Raw genomic sequence first — 20,539 nt, forward strand, 5'->3', positions numbered from 1 at the left:
CAAATACAGCCCAGGCAGCCCAAGCCCCAGCTTCGGAACAGCCTCTGTACGGGGCACGTGGCATTTAGTGGTCGGCGCGACACTTAATCTGTCACGCTCCAGTTAAGCAGGGAGGCACCCATCGTTGCTAGTGAAGGAATCTGTCCTGCTTACAGAGGAGGCAAGCATGCTGAGAGCATAAAAATCAGATTTACAAAAACGATCCTCTGGTAGTTAGAGATCTATGAAATCAACAAAAGAATTCAAAGGGGCGGTTCTGTCAGAGGTGGGGCTGTGGATTCTTTCTCTAGAATGTGCTTTGTTTTCTGGGTAATAAACTATTAGATAAAGTCCATTGCAACTGGAGCAGCAACACTGAAAGGCACCTGGATAATTTCCTACCTCTCATTGTGAGTGAAATCGGAATTTGGGTGATGGGAAAGGTTCCTTTTAGCACCGTTTTAAGCCTGGCACTCCTTAGTGTATTTGGCAATTTTCCTCATACACTGAGAACAAAGACTTCTGATGTGTGGACACCCCAGATACCCAACAGGCTGTTGAAAAATAAATGTTAAAACAGCCACGTATTTTCATAACCTCTTTAAAAATTCATTTATTGTCCTTGAAATAAAGCAGGTGTATCACTAGGTTTAGAATGGCAAAAAGTCAGGAAATACTTAGGACTGGAGCAATTTCTGATGAAAAAATAAATAAATTCTTGTTCTCTGGAAGCTGGCCTATTGATGTTAGTTCGCCTTTATTCAGAATTACCGGAACCATGGTGCTTTATTTTCATTTCCCCTTGAGTTACCTGCTGGGTGTGTGCTATAGTGTGCTGTAACTTCTTTCAGGTTTTTATTTCTGACATGTGGACGATTTCCAGCGCTTCAGTTTTTGTAAATTCATTTAATATGAAATGGTATCCTAGGGAGATAGCTGCTATAAGGGGAAGTGTTTTTTGTGTGTGTGTTTTGTCTTGCTTTTTAAGGGTTCTTCATAACTTAAGATGCATTATTCCATTTGTGTGAAAAAGAAAATGAGGAAAGATATTTGAAAAATTTCAAGTTTCAAAAGAATTTTCAATGAATTTGAACCGACTCTGAAGTGTTCAGGCCCCGTGGGTATCAGGACAAATGCACAGTGAGTGCTCTTTTCCTGCCTTCGTGCCCAGTGCTGTAGGTACATCAACCCTGTGTGACGATATCAGAGCAGCCCGGCCCACGCTAGGACGCCTGCCACAGGCTGTGTGACCAGGTGTGCGAGCCCCACGCTTTTGTTAAGGAGGCAGTGTCCCTCCTAATTGGTGCTGGGTTTTAAAATGGACAAATTAAAATTTCCATTTAAAAATCACACATATGTCACCTTGATAAGTTCAGACCCATCCAAATCCAAAGACAGAATGTGGCAAGCAGGAAATGCCAATGGAGTGGACGAACTTTATGACAATATTAAAGACTCAGAGTGAAGGGAGAAAGTCTAAAGATGCACTGCTATTGCATAAATCGAGTTTGGTGGAATTTCCCAAAATGTGGTAAGCAGCTCTTCTTCTGGGAAACATCATTGCAGAGTGGTTTTGGTTTTGGTAGTTTGGGGGAAGCTTGAGCATGCTTTTCTTAAAGAGTTTTGCTTTTTGATAGATACAGGTACAAGAGCAAGAGAAATCCATATAATAAAAAATGCTTCCTGTTTGTTCATCTTAATAAAGCATGACCCAATTTAATCAAAATTTTGAAGTATATGTGTAATCTTTAATGATGAATAGATGTTTTATTTAAAAAAATACATGTTTTACCTTAACCAGGTTAATATTCTAGTATTTTTTACTCTGCATTGCTTTAAAACTTCCCTCAATTCATCATCGCCATTCTCAGAATTTCCTTATTCCTGAGAAGCCTTGCATCACAGAGATTTTGTTAAAAATAGCAATATTCCCTGGTGGTGTTTTACAGGTAAGTTTAGATTCTATTACTGGATGGCCAAAGAGCAGGGACCTGGCTTAAGACAGAAAATATTATCAGCAGTGAAACAGCTACAAAGCAAAGACAGTCTGCAAGAGTCGAGAAATTTTACTTTGCAAAAAATATCCGTCTTAAATTTTCTGTGTTTATCAGCTCTGAGGTGGAGGAGTTGTCGCTTTGGAAACCAGCAAGTCCTTGATAATGTAGCTTGTTTAGCTTATTTCCAAATTTAAAAGACAGTGGGGAAGAGCATAGGTGGAGAGACAGTGTCCAAAGCAGGGTAGAGCAGGTGAGAAGCTGAAGAAACTCTGGTGGGCAACCTCGAAGAAGGGAGATCGGCCCCTGGCAAGGAAGTGGGGGAAGAGCTTGGAGACTGAGCCCGCTTAAGTGTCAGCCAGAGGCTCACATGGGAAACCAGCACCCCCCTTTGTGCAGGGTGAGCATGCAGTTCCCCGCAGGCATCGCTCGCTCTGCCCCTACGGCCTCTAGCTGGGCCCGGCCGCCCGCTTGCCCAGCTGGGCCTCGCACAGCAATCTGTCCCTGTCACGCGGTTTTCCCTTCTACTTTGTCCCTAAGGAAAGCCCAGCTTTCGGGAAAAGCTTTGAAAGTACACCTTGGGCAACAGTGAAGAAGAGACTAAAACTGACGGAGGAGAGAATACAAACAGCACAGTCGTCGGCTGTAGCTCGCTGCTGGTTTTGTCCCTGTGGCAGCGCAGGGCCGTCCACAGGCCACCCAGCCTGGGCGTGGAGGCACCGAGGGGAAGGCTCAGAAACAGTCCCATCAGCTCCCATCGGGCGACTCTGCCCAGACGGGAGTGCTTTGGGCCCCCGGGAGTGGTGACCAGGCCACCAGCCGCAGCGCTAACTTCACACCATTCCCATCTCTCCTCTTGCAACATTCATATTTGTCAGCTTATTTCTGGGAACCCTTTTTCTGAATAACAGCTAAATTAGGGCTGATAAGATTAGTGACTTTGACTGAAAATTGAGGAACTCACACTTGTGGCCAGCAGCCTCCCCATGCGTCCAGATTATTATTCAATTTATCCCTCTTCTTCCTAATAGGAAAACCAAGCCAAACCAGACGAACACAGCACAAAGGGTTCCACTGAGGAAGCTGCGCTATCCCCTCAGTCCTCCCTCCCGCTTCCCCGGCCATTCCCTCGCTGATGGAAGGCTCTGCCTCCCTCCCTCTCCCTGCTGCTCTGCCTTCATTGTCAGGGCCTCGATTACCCGCAAGAATGGCCCAGCCAGCACACGGTCTCTCAGCACGTCCTGCTCATCAACATCATGATTAGCAGTGTTGAGTTCACAGTCTTCCTTCTCTGCTTAGTATTTGCATGGATGTATTTTTAAAAATATATCTTTATTGATTTCAGAGAGAGGAAAGGAGAGGGAGAGAGAGAGAAACATCAGTGATGAGAGAGTCATTGATGGGCTGCCTTCTGCACTCCCCCTGCTGGGGATCGAGCCCGCAACTCAGGCACGTGCCCTGACCGAAAATCGAACCTCGATCTTCTGGATCCTAGGTTGATGCTCAACCACTGAGCCATGCCCACTGGGCTTCATGGATGTACTTTAGGCAGATCACTGAATATCCCTGTTCCTCAGTTTCAACCAAATAAAGTAGAAATGATACCAGGAAGCAGAGAAATGAGCAATCACACCTTGTTAATATTATACACATGCATTTTGCCTATTTTTATACCTACAGGCCTTCTATTTATCATATCTGCAAAGATGCATTTTACATAACTTACAGGGAGAAAAGTAAGAAGGACAGAAAATTTTTCAAATGTTTGCTTCAATCCCTGTGTAGTGCCTGCCTGGTCTCTGCATATCCTTCGGAGAAAGTGTGCATGCCTCCTTCGCGGAAACTGAATTTTAGACACACAATTTAAACTAGCAGAAATCAATTAACTTCAAAAGAGAGACAGTGGTGATGTTACAGGAAAGGAGACATTTTGGCAGTGATATACAAGTCTGCCAGTTTTAAGGGGCCTATTAAAAGCTGATTTGAAAAACGCACAGTCCCTCCAGGTATTTTTCTCTGTGCCCTGCCAGTTCTGCTTGGCATCAGTGTCAGTCCTTGGTTGGGAAACACGGAGAGATCATCAGGCATTTAAACCTCACACCTCAGAGGCAGGGTGGTTTGGGACACCAGCTGGCTTTGAACCCAGGATCGGCTGTTCACCGCCAGCTTAGCCTTCCTGTGCCTCCATTCCTGCGCAATGGAGGAAATGGCTGTATCTCCCTCCTAGAATTGTTATTAGGGAAAATGACATGAGACCATGTGGGTAATGGTAAGCATTCAATAAATGTTAGTTTTTCATATTCTTTGAATTTGGAGTCCTCATCTAGCTTTTCAAGTGAAGAAATGGAGGTTCAGAAAGATTGAGTTTCATGTCTTAAAATTACACAGCCAGTATCTGAACTAGATGCAGACTCAACGGGGGTTGGCTTTAAATTCCTTGCCTGACCTGTGGCACGTTCTGCCATTCTTCATGGAAATTCAGTAGTCACATAAATCATCATACACCTTTCCCAAGATTAGTACCTGAAAATATGGCCCAACTATTATGAAGTGAAGCCATGATTTATGGTAAGAATTAAAGACCTAGATGTGTAAGTTATGATTCAATCTCAAGATGTTCTTAAGCAAACCATAGAGAGCAATCGTTGATTTAAAGGCAAATTGACTCAGTTTCATGTTAATCAGAAAGGTAACCACCAAATACGGATGGAAAACTCTAGTAATGCTTTGCGCTGATGAAGGAAAATGACATTTCTAGACTTCAGGTTGTCTTCAGTTAAAAAAAAAAAAACAGAAACAAAACAAACAAAGGCAATGGAGTTTCAGCAAGGCCAATGAGTTGCCCGGTCTTGAAGAGATGGAGAGTACAGAAACCAGAATTCCAAACCAGGTCTCCATCTAAATGAAACCACGTGCTGAGTGGACTAGAAATGTTCCTAGCTAAGGATTTGCAGCCTAGAGTTACTAGTTCAAAAGATATTAATGGTGTTAGAACAAATTCCCTTCCCTGCCACTCACTGCCAAAGCTGAGATCTAGGTTTGGCTATAGAGAATATTGTGACACTGATTAAAGTATAAGCTTTCTTTAACTGAATTTAGAAGGTAATTAAGTGTTCTTATTTAAAAAGGCCACTAATTAAGACAGCAAGATGTTTAAGTTAACCAACTAGAATTAAAATGACCTATAGATAGATTGTAGGTGCAGTATTGTCAAAATCCTTTCAACTATAGATGGAAGAGTTTGGAATAGGATTATTTTAAATTGTAGAGTAACAGCTGCCTTCAGACTCAGGAAGGTTTTCCAATGTGTTATCAACAGCTTTTGAATATATCACAAATTCCATGGCGGGGGCAACTGTTGCTTATAATGCCACTCATCTCACGATTCTGATGCTTCTTGCTCATGGAGTTGTATCTGCAATCTTAAGAAAAAGCAGGAATTTATTTTTTTAAACTTCCCTTGGGCAAAGTTTGAATTTAAAGTAGATGAAGGCCAATTGTTGTATCCTAAGACTGCTATGATTCTAGAAGTGATCTGAAAGATCTTCTCAAATCCAGCAAGCATGCTACTTTCTGATCATATTTGAGCCCTAAAGACAGAAAGGAAGGGAATGACAGCAAGTCTGAGAAGTTAAAAAAATATGACAAATGTGTGTTTACTCCATCACAAGTTCTTTTCAACCATGTGTAGAGTATCACAAAGACTCATAATTTTAGTATCACAAGAAGTAATAAAATACTAACAGCCCTAACAAGATCAAAAGAATTCAAATTGTTTGAGAAAATGCTATGTTACTAATTCCTAGTATCTACAAATCTCTTATGACAAATGTGAGATTCTAGTGTTCAAGGGAGGTAGCCTGTTAAATATAGGTGGAAAAGCAATATCCTTTGGATGCAGGATGACCCCAATTCTCCCACTTAGAAGCATGGCAGAAGTCTGTGTCACAAGGTCTCAGTTAGTCATTTCTGAGTGGGCTTACCAAGTCTTGGTTTAGTGCCTGCTCTGTGTACATGTGGTACACACACACACACACACACACACAGACACACACACACACACACACACACACACATACATACACGTTGCCCCTATTCCTTGTAAGTATGCCTAATAATCAGAAAATTTAAGCAGATCATTTAAGTTCCAACATTAAAGGCAGAGGAGAGTCAGGATCTCTTTCCCACTTCCCTAGTTAATTAAAAGTTCGCATTGATATCATTATAATTAGCCCAGTTATTAATTAAGTAACAGGAAAGGGGCAAAGGGAAGGCAAAATAATATAGGTGTGCCATTTGTGCCAGAAAACTGCAGTTTAACGTTCTCCAGGTCTGTTTCCCACAGATGCTGGGGGAAGAGCCTGGACAAAGAAGGAACAGATGCATGCCCAGTAAAGTCTGGGTGATGTAGAGAGGACGCTTGTCAGTCACACCTGGGAGCCCGTCATTGGCCAGGATGGGCTTGGCCACTGCAAGGGCTCAAAATCGGAGATAATAAGCTCCTGAACAAAGGAGCCTCCCCCTTCTCTTTTGCTGCTCGTGCCTCACTCCTGGCTTGTGGGGCTCTCACGCTCTGGACTTGCCCACATGGCCCACAGCCATGTGGACCCCACACACAATGGCCTAATGGACTGTAACTAGCCTGATGCTCTGCCGGACTCAGCTCAACCATGGAAAGGAAACTCTGGACACTGGCTTTGCTTTTAGCTCTACTGGAGCTCCAGCTACACTCTTTCCAGGACTGGCTTAAGGGAAATGGACTTTTGAAATCAAGGGATGCGACTCCACTCAAATAAAAATCACTCATCCTCCTGTGCGAGTCGTAGAAAATTCTTTTTCTCAAGATATCATAAGAACCTGACTCCCAGGACCCAGTGGAGAAAGGGATCCCCTGCTTCCAACAATGGACACCCCACTTCCACCCATAACACCATGACTGCCTTTGATATTTCCCAGTCACCAGCAGACCAAGGTTTACTGTCTTTCCATCCACTCCCTATGACTCTATATTATTTTCACTTAAGATGTTACCAAGATTGGGAAACTAGCCAATCACAGACTTTCTCTGATGTGTAGGGGACAACCATTATCAGATTCCTTCATGTGCCTCTACTTGCTTGTGATTAGAAGAGCAATTGATTCAAATGTCCAGACTAGTCAATGGAACTTATTCTTTATTCTTTAGATCTGGCAACCATACCTATAACTGCCATCCTTGTCAGCTTGAAGTTCAGTGAGAAAAATAAAAATGAGCCAGAGCAAAATATTCTAAACCTACTGTATTAGTACTTGGGCTGCCATAACAAAGTATCACAGATTAGGTGGCTTAAACAGCCGAAAATTATTTTCTCACAGTTCTGGATACTAGAAATCCAAGATCAAGGTGCTAGCAAGGTCTGTGTATGCATTAAATTTGGTTATTTAAAAAAAAAATTCTTTTGATTACTTTCTCTTGCTAATCTGTCTCATGTCTATTTGATTATTAGACCACCAAAAAGAAACCTGAGGGCAGAGGAGATTTTGTTTCTTCCCAACATGGACAAAAAAAGGATCATACATTTCTAACTAGGCAGGTTACCTCGAGTAGTCACACTCCAGGCATCCCGCTGTTTTAGTAAAAGGTTTACCTTTCCCTTAAGCAAGCCGTGCCTGTTGCTTCTGGGCATCTAGGTTAACACCCTTTGAAATGCCTCTTTTCAAACCCCTCAAGAGAAAGCACCCTCCAGAGAGCACACAGCCCTGTTACTTATCCTATAATCCAGTCCCTGCCTTGCTTTCCCCACCTTCACATAATCTTCCTCAGCTCTCTGCTTAATCTCAAATGCATAAAAAAGCTGCAACTGTTACTTTTCTGAGCATTTGAGATTTTGCTCCCTGGCATATGTTATCAGTTTGGGCTCAAATAAATTCTTACAAAAATTCTTTACAGGTTTGGATGGTTCTTACTTCAACAGGCTTGAACATATGGGTTTTGGGGAGACATATTCAGTCCACAGCAGCTGCTAAGCTGGGCAACTGATTTCTACAGCACAGCAAAGGCCAGATTCTTCTGTGGAAGGCTGCCCGATAAAATGCAGGACACTCCGTTAAATTTGAATTTCAGATAAACAACAACTTTTTTTTATAAGTGTGTCCCACATGTAATATTTGGGACATACTTATACTAAAAATATATTCATTATTTATCTGAAATTCAAATTTAGGTGGGTGCCCTGTATTTTATTCTTTAGATCTAGTGATCAGTCCTATACGGGAAGTGAGAATCATCAGAAAGAACACCTAGACTAAAGTTAATGTATAATATCTTTGCCATAACCATATCTTACTTTGATAAACTTAATGACCTCTTGTTTGAAGGATAAGGAGCCTGGGAACATTATATTTTCAGTTGACCCTTGACCAATGTGGGAGTTAGGGGTACCAACCCCAAGACTAAACTATAGCTGTCCCTCAGTTTCCTGAGGGATTGCTTCTAAGACCACCCACAGGTACCAAGCCCCTGGATGTTCAAGTCCTTTGTATAAAATGATGTAGAATGATGCATACAGTCGGCACTCCACATCCAAAAATACTCTTTTTGACCCTTGGTTGGTTGAATCCGAGGATGTGAAGTCCAGAGATAGGGAGGGCAGACTGTATCTTTACTGAAAAAAAAAAATCTGCATTTAATGGGCCTGTGCAGTTCAAACCTGTGTTATTGAAGGATCGACTGTTCTTGTAGCAACCACAGAAGGGCTGCCATGAGCTCACAGAGTCTGGAAGGGGCGGATATGAATTCCAGTAGCTAGCTCTTCAGTGGCCAAGGCACTGGGAGGCTAGCGCTTCGAGAATGTAGTGAAGATCAACTGAAGGAAGGCCATTCATAAGGGTTAGGTGCTGATTTGTGACTTGATGGTTTGGGTCTCTAGCTACTACCTGGCATAAATGCTGAATAAATACAAGAGGGTGCTGGCCAGCAGCCCAGCTAAGAACAACAGCAAAAAAAGAGGGCCCATTCTCTCAGCTTCATCCTGCATCTCGCTCTGTCTAATTTGAATACCTAGGCACTCGCATGCTATTGAATCTGAAAGGCAATGAACGCAGATGTGCAACATGGGGCAACGATAAAATGAAAGATAAAACACAGGAAGAGACTCTTCTGGGAAACCGCGATGTCCTTTCTGGAATTCGCTGTTCTCAGAGGAGACAATGAGAGTATGATATACAAAGTTCAAAGAGATCAGCCTTGCTCCCCGCCTGGGTAGTGTGGGTGAGTCCCTGCAGCAAAGCAGTACTCCGCTTGATAAGGGAGAGTGAAAAGAAAATAAATCGGGGAGATAAATCTTATTTAAAAGGTATCTTTATGATTGGCATTGTAAAGGAGAGAGGCAGCTCATTAGCAAAGGAACTGATAAGACCACTCACAGCAGGCTTCAAAAAGAAGTGGTAATAATTATTGTCTCTCTAAGAAAGGGGGCGAAATATCCACACAGTGTCATTCACAAATCCTTTTGCAGACATCACAGAGCAAGCTGCAAAAAGTCTCACAGCTTTCGGATTTAATTAAGTGAAGAAAGCAAAAAAAAAAAAAAAAAAGACTTTTACAGCTTACACTCCTGGATCATAGAAGGTTCTGCATGAAACATGATTTTTAAAAAAGCCATTTTAGAAACCCCTCGAGTTTGCTGAACCCTCATTCAACAGCATCATTTTCCCTGGTTCTCCCAGGACATTATACAATCGACTCACAGGGCGCAGCATTTCGGCCGCTGAAAGGAAGTGGGCAGCTTTGATCAGAATGCACAATAATATATCTCCCTTGTGAGATAAATGATTTACTGCTGAGGATAAATGGATATAATCTTTCATTACGTATGACATTCATCAGCAACAAGGAAACTTTGGACTGAATGGAAAGTGATTTCATATTAAGAGCCTCATGCAATTCAGACTGAGATGAAAGTGAGGTCTTGCTTTGATAAAAAAAAGTGGCACAAGCTTGTAGGTTTAAATGGATGTGCAGTCAAATATAATCATTACTCTAGAGCTGAAAATCTGTTAGGAGAAAACTGGGGAATTATGTGACTAGATCAACCTCAATTCCGCACAAAAGCCCCATTTCTTAACCATACTATTCTACTTCCTTAAATGTGGTATTAAGACCAACTCAGAACTGAGAATAGTGATAAAACCAGGTGGAAAGGAGAAAGAAATGGTGGGGTGGGGTGTAAGTGATTTAAATTCCCATAATCATAGAAAGTCAATGCACCATATCTAAAGTAGATAAATCAGGAAATAGAGGCTTAATGAGTTATTTAGAGATATGAAGTTAACAACCAGGCAAATGTCACAGGAAAATAATTTAATAAGCTTGCCTGCATGTTTGGGGAGGGAGTGCAATTTGGGAGAGCTGGGGGTGGGAGAATTTGTGCAGGAAGGTAAGACCAGGGCTGGTGGCTTTTCATCATAAGCACATCTGTATTTTTAATTTATTATATTTTTAAATCACACTTAGGCAATAAGCAATTTAAGTACAGCTAATTATTTAATTTTTAAATGGACTCTAGTTCTTTGCTTCACCGACTCTTTATGCCAGTTAAAAAAATCACATCTCCATTTGATTTTCAACAACAGGAATTCCCCAATATTATAGTATATCTTAGGAACAAAAATCATTTAACATGAAAGACAATGTGAAAAATAAAGAATAGGCAAGCCACAACCAGGGAAAAAATACTTGTGAAAGACAAATCTGGTAGTGGACAGTTATTCAAAATATGCAAAGAACTCCTAATATTCAACAACAAGAAAACAAACCACACAATTAAAAAAGTGGGCCTAAGACCTGAACAGATACCTCACAAAAGAAGATATAAGGATAGGAAATAAGCACATGGAAAGATGCTCCACACTGCTTGTCATCAGGGAAACGCAAAGTAAAACAATAATGAGATGCCACTACACACCTATTAGAATGACCAAAATCCAGAACAGTGACAACATGGAATATTGGCAAGAAGGTGGACCACCGGGAACTCTCATCCATTGGTGGTGGAAATGCAAAATGGTACAGACCCTTTGGAAGACATTTTGGCAGCTTTTTATAAAACTAAAAATTTAATCCAGCTGCAGTCGTGCTCCTTGCTATTTACCTGAAGGGACTGAAAAGTTATGTCTACACAACAGCCTGCATAAGGATGTTTATAGCAGCTTTATTCACAATTGCCACAGCATGGAAGGGACCAAGATGTCCTTCAGTAGTGAATGGATAAATAAACTGTGGTCCATCCAAACAATGGGATATTATTCAGGGCTAAAAAGAAATGAGCTATCAAGTCAAAAGAAAGACAGGGAGAAAATTTAAATGCATATTACTAAGTGAAAGAATTCAATCTAAAAAGGCTATGTGATTCTAACTGTATGATACTATGGAAAAGGCAAGAACTATGAAGACACTAAAAAGATCAGTGTTTGGCAAAATTTGGGGGTGAGATGAACAGAGCACAGAGGATTTTTAGGGCAATGAAAATACTCTGCAGGATACCATAATGGTGGACATTCATCATTATACGTTTGTCCAAACAAACAGATTGTACAACACCAAGAGTGAATCCTAATGTAAACCCTGGACTGTGCATGATTATGATGTGTCAGTGTAGCTTCATCAATCACAACAAATGTACAACGTACCACTCTGGTTGCAATGTTGTTCATGGGAAGGCTGTGCCCTTGTGGGGGCAGGTAGTATACGGGATATCTCTGTATCTTCCCCCAATTTTGCTGCTAATCTAAAACTACTCTAAAAGTAAAACCTTAATAAAAATATATATGTAACAAACAAATGAAACCAGATATAAGTATAGATTTAGACCCAAATATAAATATTTCCTTATACTGTAGAATGATGAAGTTAGAAGAAACCATAAAGAGCATTTATTCCAACCACCTCATTTTGTGAAAGACAATATTATAAAACAAAGATAGGGGACTTGTCTAAGCCCTCAAAGGGCATAAGGGGTAAAATAAGAATTAAATCCTCAGATTCTGTTTCTAAATCCAGTGCTCTTCTTGCTATTTTACATTTTCTCTTAAAAGGAAAGGACATTCTTAAATCCACCTACCATCCCTCATGCCAAAATTTCTGAGTCTTCCCAGTGAAATCATGTGTATTGTTGGAGATTCATCAGCATCGTTTAGCTGGCTAGAGCTCCAGTAACCCAGCAAGGTCAAAAAGAGGTGGTGATATCAATATTAGGAGCTTGGACAAGATTAGATAATGAAACAACTTCTAAACGAGAATGTCATATGAAAACTGGCAATATCACATCGGAACATGGGTAAGGATGGGTGAACTAGAAAAGGCACGTGAGGGAATATTCTTTCTCATAGTGATATAGATATGATTCTTTATTTAAATTTATTTTTAATCATTCAATTACAGTTGACATACAATATTATATTAGTGTCAGGTGTTCACCCCAGTGATTAGACATTATATAATTTACTAAGTGATCATCCTGCTAAATCTCACACTCATCTGACATCATACATAGTTATTACAATATTATTCACTATATTCCCTATGCTGTACTTTACATCTCCATGACTATTCTGTAACAACCAATTTGTATTTCTTAATCCCATCACCTTTTGTCATTCGTCCCTCCAACATCCTTCCCATCTAAAAACCATGAAAATATTCTCTGTATCTATTATTTCTGTTCTGCTTTTTTATTATGTTTTTTTTAAAAATTCAAATGTTGATAGATATGTATTTATTGTCATTTTATTGTTCATATTTTTTTACTTTTTTTCTCTTCTTCTTAAAGAAGTATTTCATGCAATACTGGTTTGGTGGTGATGAACCCTTTTAGCTTTTTCTTGTCTACAAAGCTGTTTATCTGGCCTTTGATTCTAAATTATAGCTTTGCTGGGCAGTCTTGGTTGTAGGTCCTTGCTTTTCATCACTTTGTATATTTCTGGCCACTCCCTTCTGCCCTGCAAAATTTCTGTTGAGAAGTCAGTTGACAGTCTTATGGGAGCTCCCTTATAGGTAACTAACTGCTTTTACCTTGGTGCTTTTAAGATTTGTTCTTTAATTTTAACTATTTGCATTTTTTATGGTTTGGGCATCTTTGGGTTCATCTTGTTTGGGACTCTCTGTGCTTCCTGGACTTATGTCTATTTCCTTCACCAGACTGAGGAAGCGTTCTGTCATTATTTTTTCAAATAGGTTTTCAGTTTCTTGCTCTCTCTCTTTTCCAGCACCTCCGTGATGTAAATGTTGGCATGCCTGAAGTTTTCCCAGAAGCTCCTTACATTATCCTCATTCCTGTGTATTCTTTTTTTTTTTTTTTTTTTGCTGTTCTGATTGGGTGTTTTCTGCTTCCTCATCTTCCAAATGACTGATTTGATTCTCAGCTTCATCTGCTCTACTCTTGATTCCCTGAATGTAATCTTCATTTCAGTGAGTGTAGCCTTCATTTATGACTGGTTCTTTTTTGTTGTTTCTATGTCCTTTTTCATGCAGTTGAAGTTTTAACTAAGCTTCTTAAGCATCTTTATAAGCATTGTTTTGAACTCTGTATCTGGTAGCTTGTTTGTCTCTATTTCATTTAGTTTTTTTTCTGGGGATTTCTGTTCTTTCATTTGATACCCATTTGTCTCTGCATTTTGGCTGCTTCCCTATGTTTGTTTCTCTATATTATGTTGAGCTGCTACATCTCCAGGATTTGGTAGAGTGGCCTTATGTAGCAGGTGTCCTGTAGGGCCCAGTGGTACAGCCTCCCCAGCCACCTGAACTGGGCACTCCAGGTGTGTCCCTGTGGGGACTGTGTACTCTGTCCTATTGTAGTTGGCTCTTGATTGTTGTTGACTTCACTGGTATGGATTGACCCCCAAGTTTATCACCTGCAAGGACCGGCTGGGACTACAGTGGAGGAGCTACTGTGCAGAAGACGATCTATGAAGGAGGACTTGCGTCAGTGGGTCTTTGGTGCTCATGGAGTGTGTCGCTTGTGTGTGTCGTTGCAGAGGTGGTAGATTGTTAATTCATTGTGGTCTGTAGCTGTCCACTGGGTGCACTGGCTCTGGGGCCTCCTGGAAGGTACAAGGTTAGCCAATGCTGTGCCCTACCTGAGGCCACCTGACACAAACTACTGAGTAATCTGCAGATGGCTACTACTTGTGCTGGACTTGGAGGTGTCCAGGTGAGGCCAAGCTGCATGCTGGGCCTCAGGACACTAGTGCTGGGCCTGGAGCCACTTAGCAAGAGATATGGGCCATGTAAAGGTCAGATGTGGCTTGTTTGAGAGATTTTAGGAAAGTCTCAAGCATGAGGCAAGAGACGCCATTTGTATGGAAAAGACACTGGAGATGGCTTGAATAGGCCTATAAGTTGAGTGGGATGGGGTCTCAGGGAATCACCAGGGTGGACGAACAGTGTGAGCCATGTTGATGGAGTCTCAGATATGGCACCTGCCTGCTGGTTCTGGAATGGAGGGCTTCAGGAAAGGAACAATGACCCCTGCCAACCTTTCTGTCTGGGAGAAAGCTGTCCTTCCAGTTTTCGCCCTGAAGCCAGACAATTCAGATTCTCCCCATATGTACCCTGTGCCCTTTGAACTGCTACTCCAGCACTGGAGCTCAGATGGAGTGAGTATGAGTAAGTCTCTGTGTGAGCCCTTTGAGAGGAACTGCCTGGGACTCGAGTAGCCCTTCATCTCCCTCAGCCACAATCCCTACTGGATTTTACAGTCAGAAGTTATGGGGACTTCTCTTCCTGGCTCTGCAACCCTGGGCTGAGAGCCTGGTTAGGACTGGGACTCCTTGTTCCTCAGTGGGGACCTCTGCAGCCGAGATATCCCTCCTGGTTTTTAACTGCTGCACATGGGTGTGGGATCAGCATGTTCAGCATCTCTACCCCTCCTACCAGTCTCAATGTGGCTTCTTTAAATCCCTAGTTGTATGACTTCCTTTCAGCTAGATTTCAGGCACTTCTGAATAATGATTGTTCTATAGTTTAGTTGTAATTTTGATATGGTTGTGGGAGGAGTTGAGTACCATATTTACCTATATCACTTGAGTGTGAATATGATTCTTGACCTTTAATTAAAATAATGGAAAATGCAACCTGGTACAAATTGACAAAAATTAAGTGGATATCCATAGACAGTAAATTCAAAATAGAATTCAAAGTAATGTTATTTTACTGGAGTGTTTGGCAAGTTGAAGTGGAAACACAGAGGTGAGCAGTGACTTGAAATCAATAAAACATGATGATTATTTTATAAAAGAAAAAAAAAGATACAGAGAAGGATATAGAGAGATTGATTCAGTTAATCAAGTTATGGGTGATATGTTTGATATTGCTATGTTTTTTTCTATCTGTGATAAATCAATGAGCAAGTGCTATCAGAAAGTACTTCTGCATCTTGTGTAACAGATAAAGAGAGGCCTAATCTCCTGAGGACCTCCTTCTGTGTCTCAGGGCACACGGAATTCCTGCGCAAGAACTTAGATTTTATTTCAAGTTAAACTGACACTAGAGATCATGTTTATTTCTCTGTCCTGTGTTGTTCTTCATTGTTCCAACAGTGTAACGTGTATTTTTTAAGTGCTCCATTTCATTATTAACTATTTTTTAAGGACGAGGGAGCCTATCCTTTTATACATAATATACAGATAAAGATAAAAGTAAAACTAAGAGTTTAATTATTTGCTCACAGTTATAATGGCATAACTGAATTGATCTAAAAAAGGCCAAAAAACAAATGCTGTTTAATATGGCTTTAGATTTAATAGTATGCTATCATATTCTAACATTTCAATTCATATGCCCATTCAAAATTAAATATACGGTACTGAGAAAGAAAGGGGTGGTATGTCTGGAAACAGAAACCTCGTTAAATATTCAAAATGAGGAAATTTAATAAGCGGTTGATTGCAAAGGTAAAGAAAAGGTGAAAAGCTAAACAGGGGCTAATAAGGTAACATAGGCATTAGCAACAGCACAGAATCACACTCGCCTCTAGGGTGATGGGACAGAGGAAAAAGTCTGAGTCAAGAAAGTCAGGGTAAGTCAGTGGGTCTATCAGACAGCAGTTGGGACCCTGAGTTAACCTAGTTGTTGCTAGAAATAAACCAAGATACAGAGAAAACAGAAAGCACACACACACACCACACACACACTGAAACAGGGAATGCAGTCCTGTTTCCCAATTTAATGCTTCCTATTGGCCAGCTCCCCTGAGAAGGCACTGGTTCAGAGCCTGGGAAATGTGGTTTCTGAGCTAGAGAACAGAACCCAAGGGAGGGAGGGTTTGGATCTAAGAGCAAACAGGTAGGTGGTCAGCAGGGTTGGTCACGCAGGCCATATACTCTGTACAGCACACGGGAAGTTTTACTTCTACAAATCTGTATTTATACGACATAAACACCCATACATGTTTTTATAGCACCAGCAGCTCACTCCCTTTCCCCCCATCTTTCTATATAATAGAGGTCTTAACAAACTTATAGAAACGATAGTGGCCTCTGCATAAGTCTTCGTTAAGATCCTTCACTCCTTCCAGTTCAAACCCACCTGCTCCACAAACACCCACAGGCGCACACTGCACAGGAACAGGCACAGCCGCCTCGCACCCACTCACGGCACCTGGGAGGAAGTGATTCATCCTTCTGGGCGCTCGAGTCCTCCTTCGCCAGCAGGGATAATCGCCCCGGCCTGGTGCAGGAGAGAAGCCTGCCTACTGACTACTTAAAGCTCATAAACTCTTTTGAAGATGAAAAGCCCTGGTTTCCTCATTTTGTTTCTTGGCTTCAAGTGAAACAGCTACATTATACAGAAGTTTCTGGGGGATTTATTACCAGGCTTCTGTCTAAAAAAAGTTGCACCACAATTACAACTTTAATGACCTACTGGAAAACTTCCCAAGGCTACAACATAATTAGTCTGTTTTATAATTAGTACTTTAAAAAAAATCGTCTGTCAGAAGTAAATAAGAAGTGACTGGGGCTCCTAGAAGTGATCTACATTATTTGATATATAAAAAGGAGATGTCACATTTATCAAGCGCCTAAAATTTTCCAGATTCTGTGCTAGACACTTTACATAATTAATTACCTACTTATTCTACCCAATATTGTTAAGTCAGCATTGTTTTATTTGTGGTTTTAAAGGTAAAAAAGTAGAGATTTGGAATAACTAAGCAATTTGATCAAGTCACAACTATTGAGGTTTGCAGCTGTGATTTGTGCCCAGGGCTTTTTGAACCATAAGACTTCATCCAAAATGAGCCACCTGACAATGATGAGCCAATGATGCTTTTAGTAACTAATCAGTGCTGCTTCACTGTTGATCAGCGATGCTTTCAAAGAAAGATCTTGATTAAAAGGGGCAAATGTAAACAAAATATAAGTGTAGTGACTTTACAATGGAGCTGCCGTGCCCGAGGAACTGTCTCACATGTCTTATATATCAACTCCTTGGAAAGTTAAAACAGGGCAAGGTAACATTTGGACTGGGTATAAGCCACATTATATCCCAAAGAACTGTTTGCAAAGATAACAAGTAATCAGTCATTATGAGTTCTGAACTGATGACCACTGGACTGAAAATTAAAAACATTATTTAGATGTAGCATCACTATGCTATGTTCTCTACACCCATAGAAATGCCTTCCTTCCACTGAGGTAATTGTCCCCCTTCACCTTCTCATTAATACTCATTGCCTTTGTCTCCTAATTGAAACATTATTTGGGCTTCTGCTTGAATTAATGATTCTCAAATAGCTATTCTTATAGATCTCAAATGATGCTTGTTTGCCTTTCACATGAAAAGCTTTTTTTATTTTTAAGTTAATATAGTATATTCTACCTTTAAATGCCATGATCATTGTTCAGAATTAGGTTATTTACATAATAGAAGCTCATGGTTTAGGATCACATCTCAGACCAAAATGTTTCTAGATGTCAAACTTAATCTCATACACATTTACATGTTTAAGGTTATATATATATATATGTATCTATCTACCTCTGTCTATCTACTTAATTTTTAGTATCTCAACTCTAATGTTTGGTTTCTTAGTGAATAATTTTTAGAGGATTTGGTGTTAAGTTTAGCCTGGTTTAACCAATGGAAAAACTAGTAAAAGGCTATTACTAATTTAACAATATGTGATTCCATAGTAATAGATTTATTTTATTCAGTAAATAGAAAACATTTTCCTCAATAAAAATGGGTTTTAAACATATTTTCTTTAATAATGTTTCATAATACAGAGAATCTATACTCTAGAGATCAACTCATTTGAATGCCTGTTATAGAATAAGTTATTTTGCAGTTCAGCTCAAGAGTTTTTCTCTATGAATTCTTTAAATGTTATATAAATATCTTTTCAATCAGTGGTAATCAGTTCCCACTCTAATTTGCATCCCATGATACTGTTAGACTTGAAGCAGCTATAGACTGCTAGAGTCTCTAGGCTTATAATAGAGCTATACGGTCTCTAGGTTTGTAATCTTATCTTAATGAATTTTTTCAAAAATTGTTAAGTGCCTGTTCTGAAATGAATGAGAGCTTCATTTTCACTTGGACAAAGACAGGTTCGTTTTATCAGGTGTCACTGAAGCTGATTCCAATTTTAGTTATTATCAGCAGGGTCCTTGGTGCCTTTATGGCCACACCTGCCTTACAGGACTGCTGCCTGGTGACCAATCATCTGAAAATGTGTGTCCTGAGGCTCAGTGCCAGTGCTTTAGCAAAGAAGGCTCTAAATGGTGTTTTTCCCTCTCTCTCTTTCTCTGGTTACCATCTGCCTCAACAGGTTTGAATATCTCTATATGATGTGTGTGTGTACTTAATACTATCTTTATTTACAAATATATCTTAACACTAAAATATTTAAAATGCTCTCTCTTCACCTATTCACCTTAATGTCTTCCCCCAGCTCTTTTCTGTATCATTTTTCTGCCAATGACTCAGGTTCTAGTATTATATCTACAAGATTACACTTATGCCAAAACAATCTTAAGTTTACTTGGTGTGTTTACATCTTATTCTTTCAGGGACATTGTCTCTCATTCATGTCAAATATTTGATCTAATTTTTTAATAATAGTAACTGACATTGACTGAACAGTTGGAATGGCAACAGCAACAAGATAGGCATTTTATACATTTTTAAGCATCTGCTTAAGCATCTGCTTTATCTTTAAGCATCTGCCTTAAAATATTGCCATTTTAACTCCAATTTATTAGTTAAAGAAACTGAGGATCCCATGTTTAATTATGTACATGGAAATAACAGGTAGAAACAGCAACAATAAAATGTACCACTATGGAAGGTAACGCATTTCTGTGACTATAACCCTCAAGCAGAGACGTAATGACAGCTTGACAGCGATGCCGCCAAAAAGAGTTGAAATCCACATTCAGGTCGTTTAAACTTCTGAACCTGTCCCCTTTTTCCTGAAACCCACTAAAAAAATTTAGCCTCATAAAACTCTTCTGTTATAGCCCAGCGTTCCTCCTGTTAGACTGCACATCGATCCCTGTTTGCAGGTGGCAATTTTATCTCGTGTGAAAACTCGATCTTTTAACTGGGGTGTAACCCATTCCCTGCCCAGGGAGAATCAAAGCCAGGCAGGTAAACTGAAAAGGGTAAAGCGCATCTTCAAACGAGGTAAACACTAGAGGACACCCAGAAGAAAAGGCCAATGCTCGGCTTCTTAGTGATCATAACACAAACGCAGGCCAAGCAAGAGAGGGGCACGAAGCGTGCCCTCCCTCACCTGGTCCCTGCCCGCAGAGGGCATCACGTGCGGGGAGGGGGGGGAGCTCACTTCCTCAGGGACGTCACTCACGGTTTCTGGAAAAAAGAGTAAGAGTGGAGCCCTGGCCGGGCAGCTCAGTTGGTTAGAGCATCATCCTCATACACCAAGGTTGCGGGTTCGAATACAGATCAAAACACATACAAGAATCAACCAGTGAATGCATAAATAAGTGGAACAACAAATGATGTTTCTCTCTCTCTCTCTCTCCCCCTTTTCTCTTTAAATCAATACAATAAATGTGAGAGTTGAAGTGACTGCTGCTGTTGAGGAAGAATTAAGAGGAAGCCGTGTGAGCTGGGCGGAAGCTCGCTTCACAAGATCTAACGAGTGGCAGCAGAGGCAGTGAGACTGGCCCCGTGATAAGCAGACAATGCTGAAGAAGGAGAGAAAAGAAACGGAGCTACATATACGTGGACATTAGCATAATACTTAGGTAACGTTAGAGGCCAGAGGGGGAGGAAAACTGCACACAAAGGGTTGTAGGGCTTCTGATTGATCATAATCAGAATTGATATAAAACAAATGATGAGCTCACCACACACACACACACACACACACACACACACAGATGCATCCAGATGTAGTGCTTATTTATATGTGGACAACAAATCTTTAAATATTTTGAAGAGAATACCACAGAAAGATATCTTTATAAACTAGGGCTAAGGAATTATTTATTGACTAAGACATGCAAGAGAAAATCATAATTAAAAGCAAATCAATTTTCTTTAATATAAACCAAAAGAAGAC

General features: G+C 40.5%; 1 protein-coding gene across 4 annotated transcripts in view; it reads right to left on the reverse strand.

The window, feature by feature from the left end:
- The window catches only part of NRG3 (neuregulin 3), a 953,370-nt gene that overhangs the window by 210,961 nt on the left and 721,870 nt on the right, over positions 1–20,539 (reverse strand). The window lies entirely within an intron of this gene.

Source organism: Miniopterus natalensis, chromosome 14 (genome assembly GCF_054644295.1).
Source record: "Miniopterus natalensis isolate mMinNat1 chromosome 14, mMinNat1.hap1, whole genome shotgun sequence".
In the NCBI taxonomy this organism is placed as follows: Eukaryota; Metazoa; Chordata; class Mammalia; order Chiroptera; family Miniopteridae; genus Miniopterus; species Miniopterus natalensis.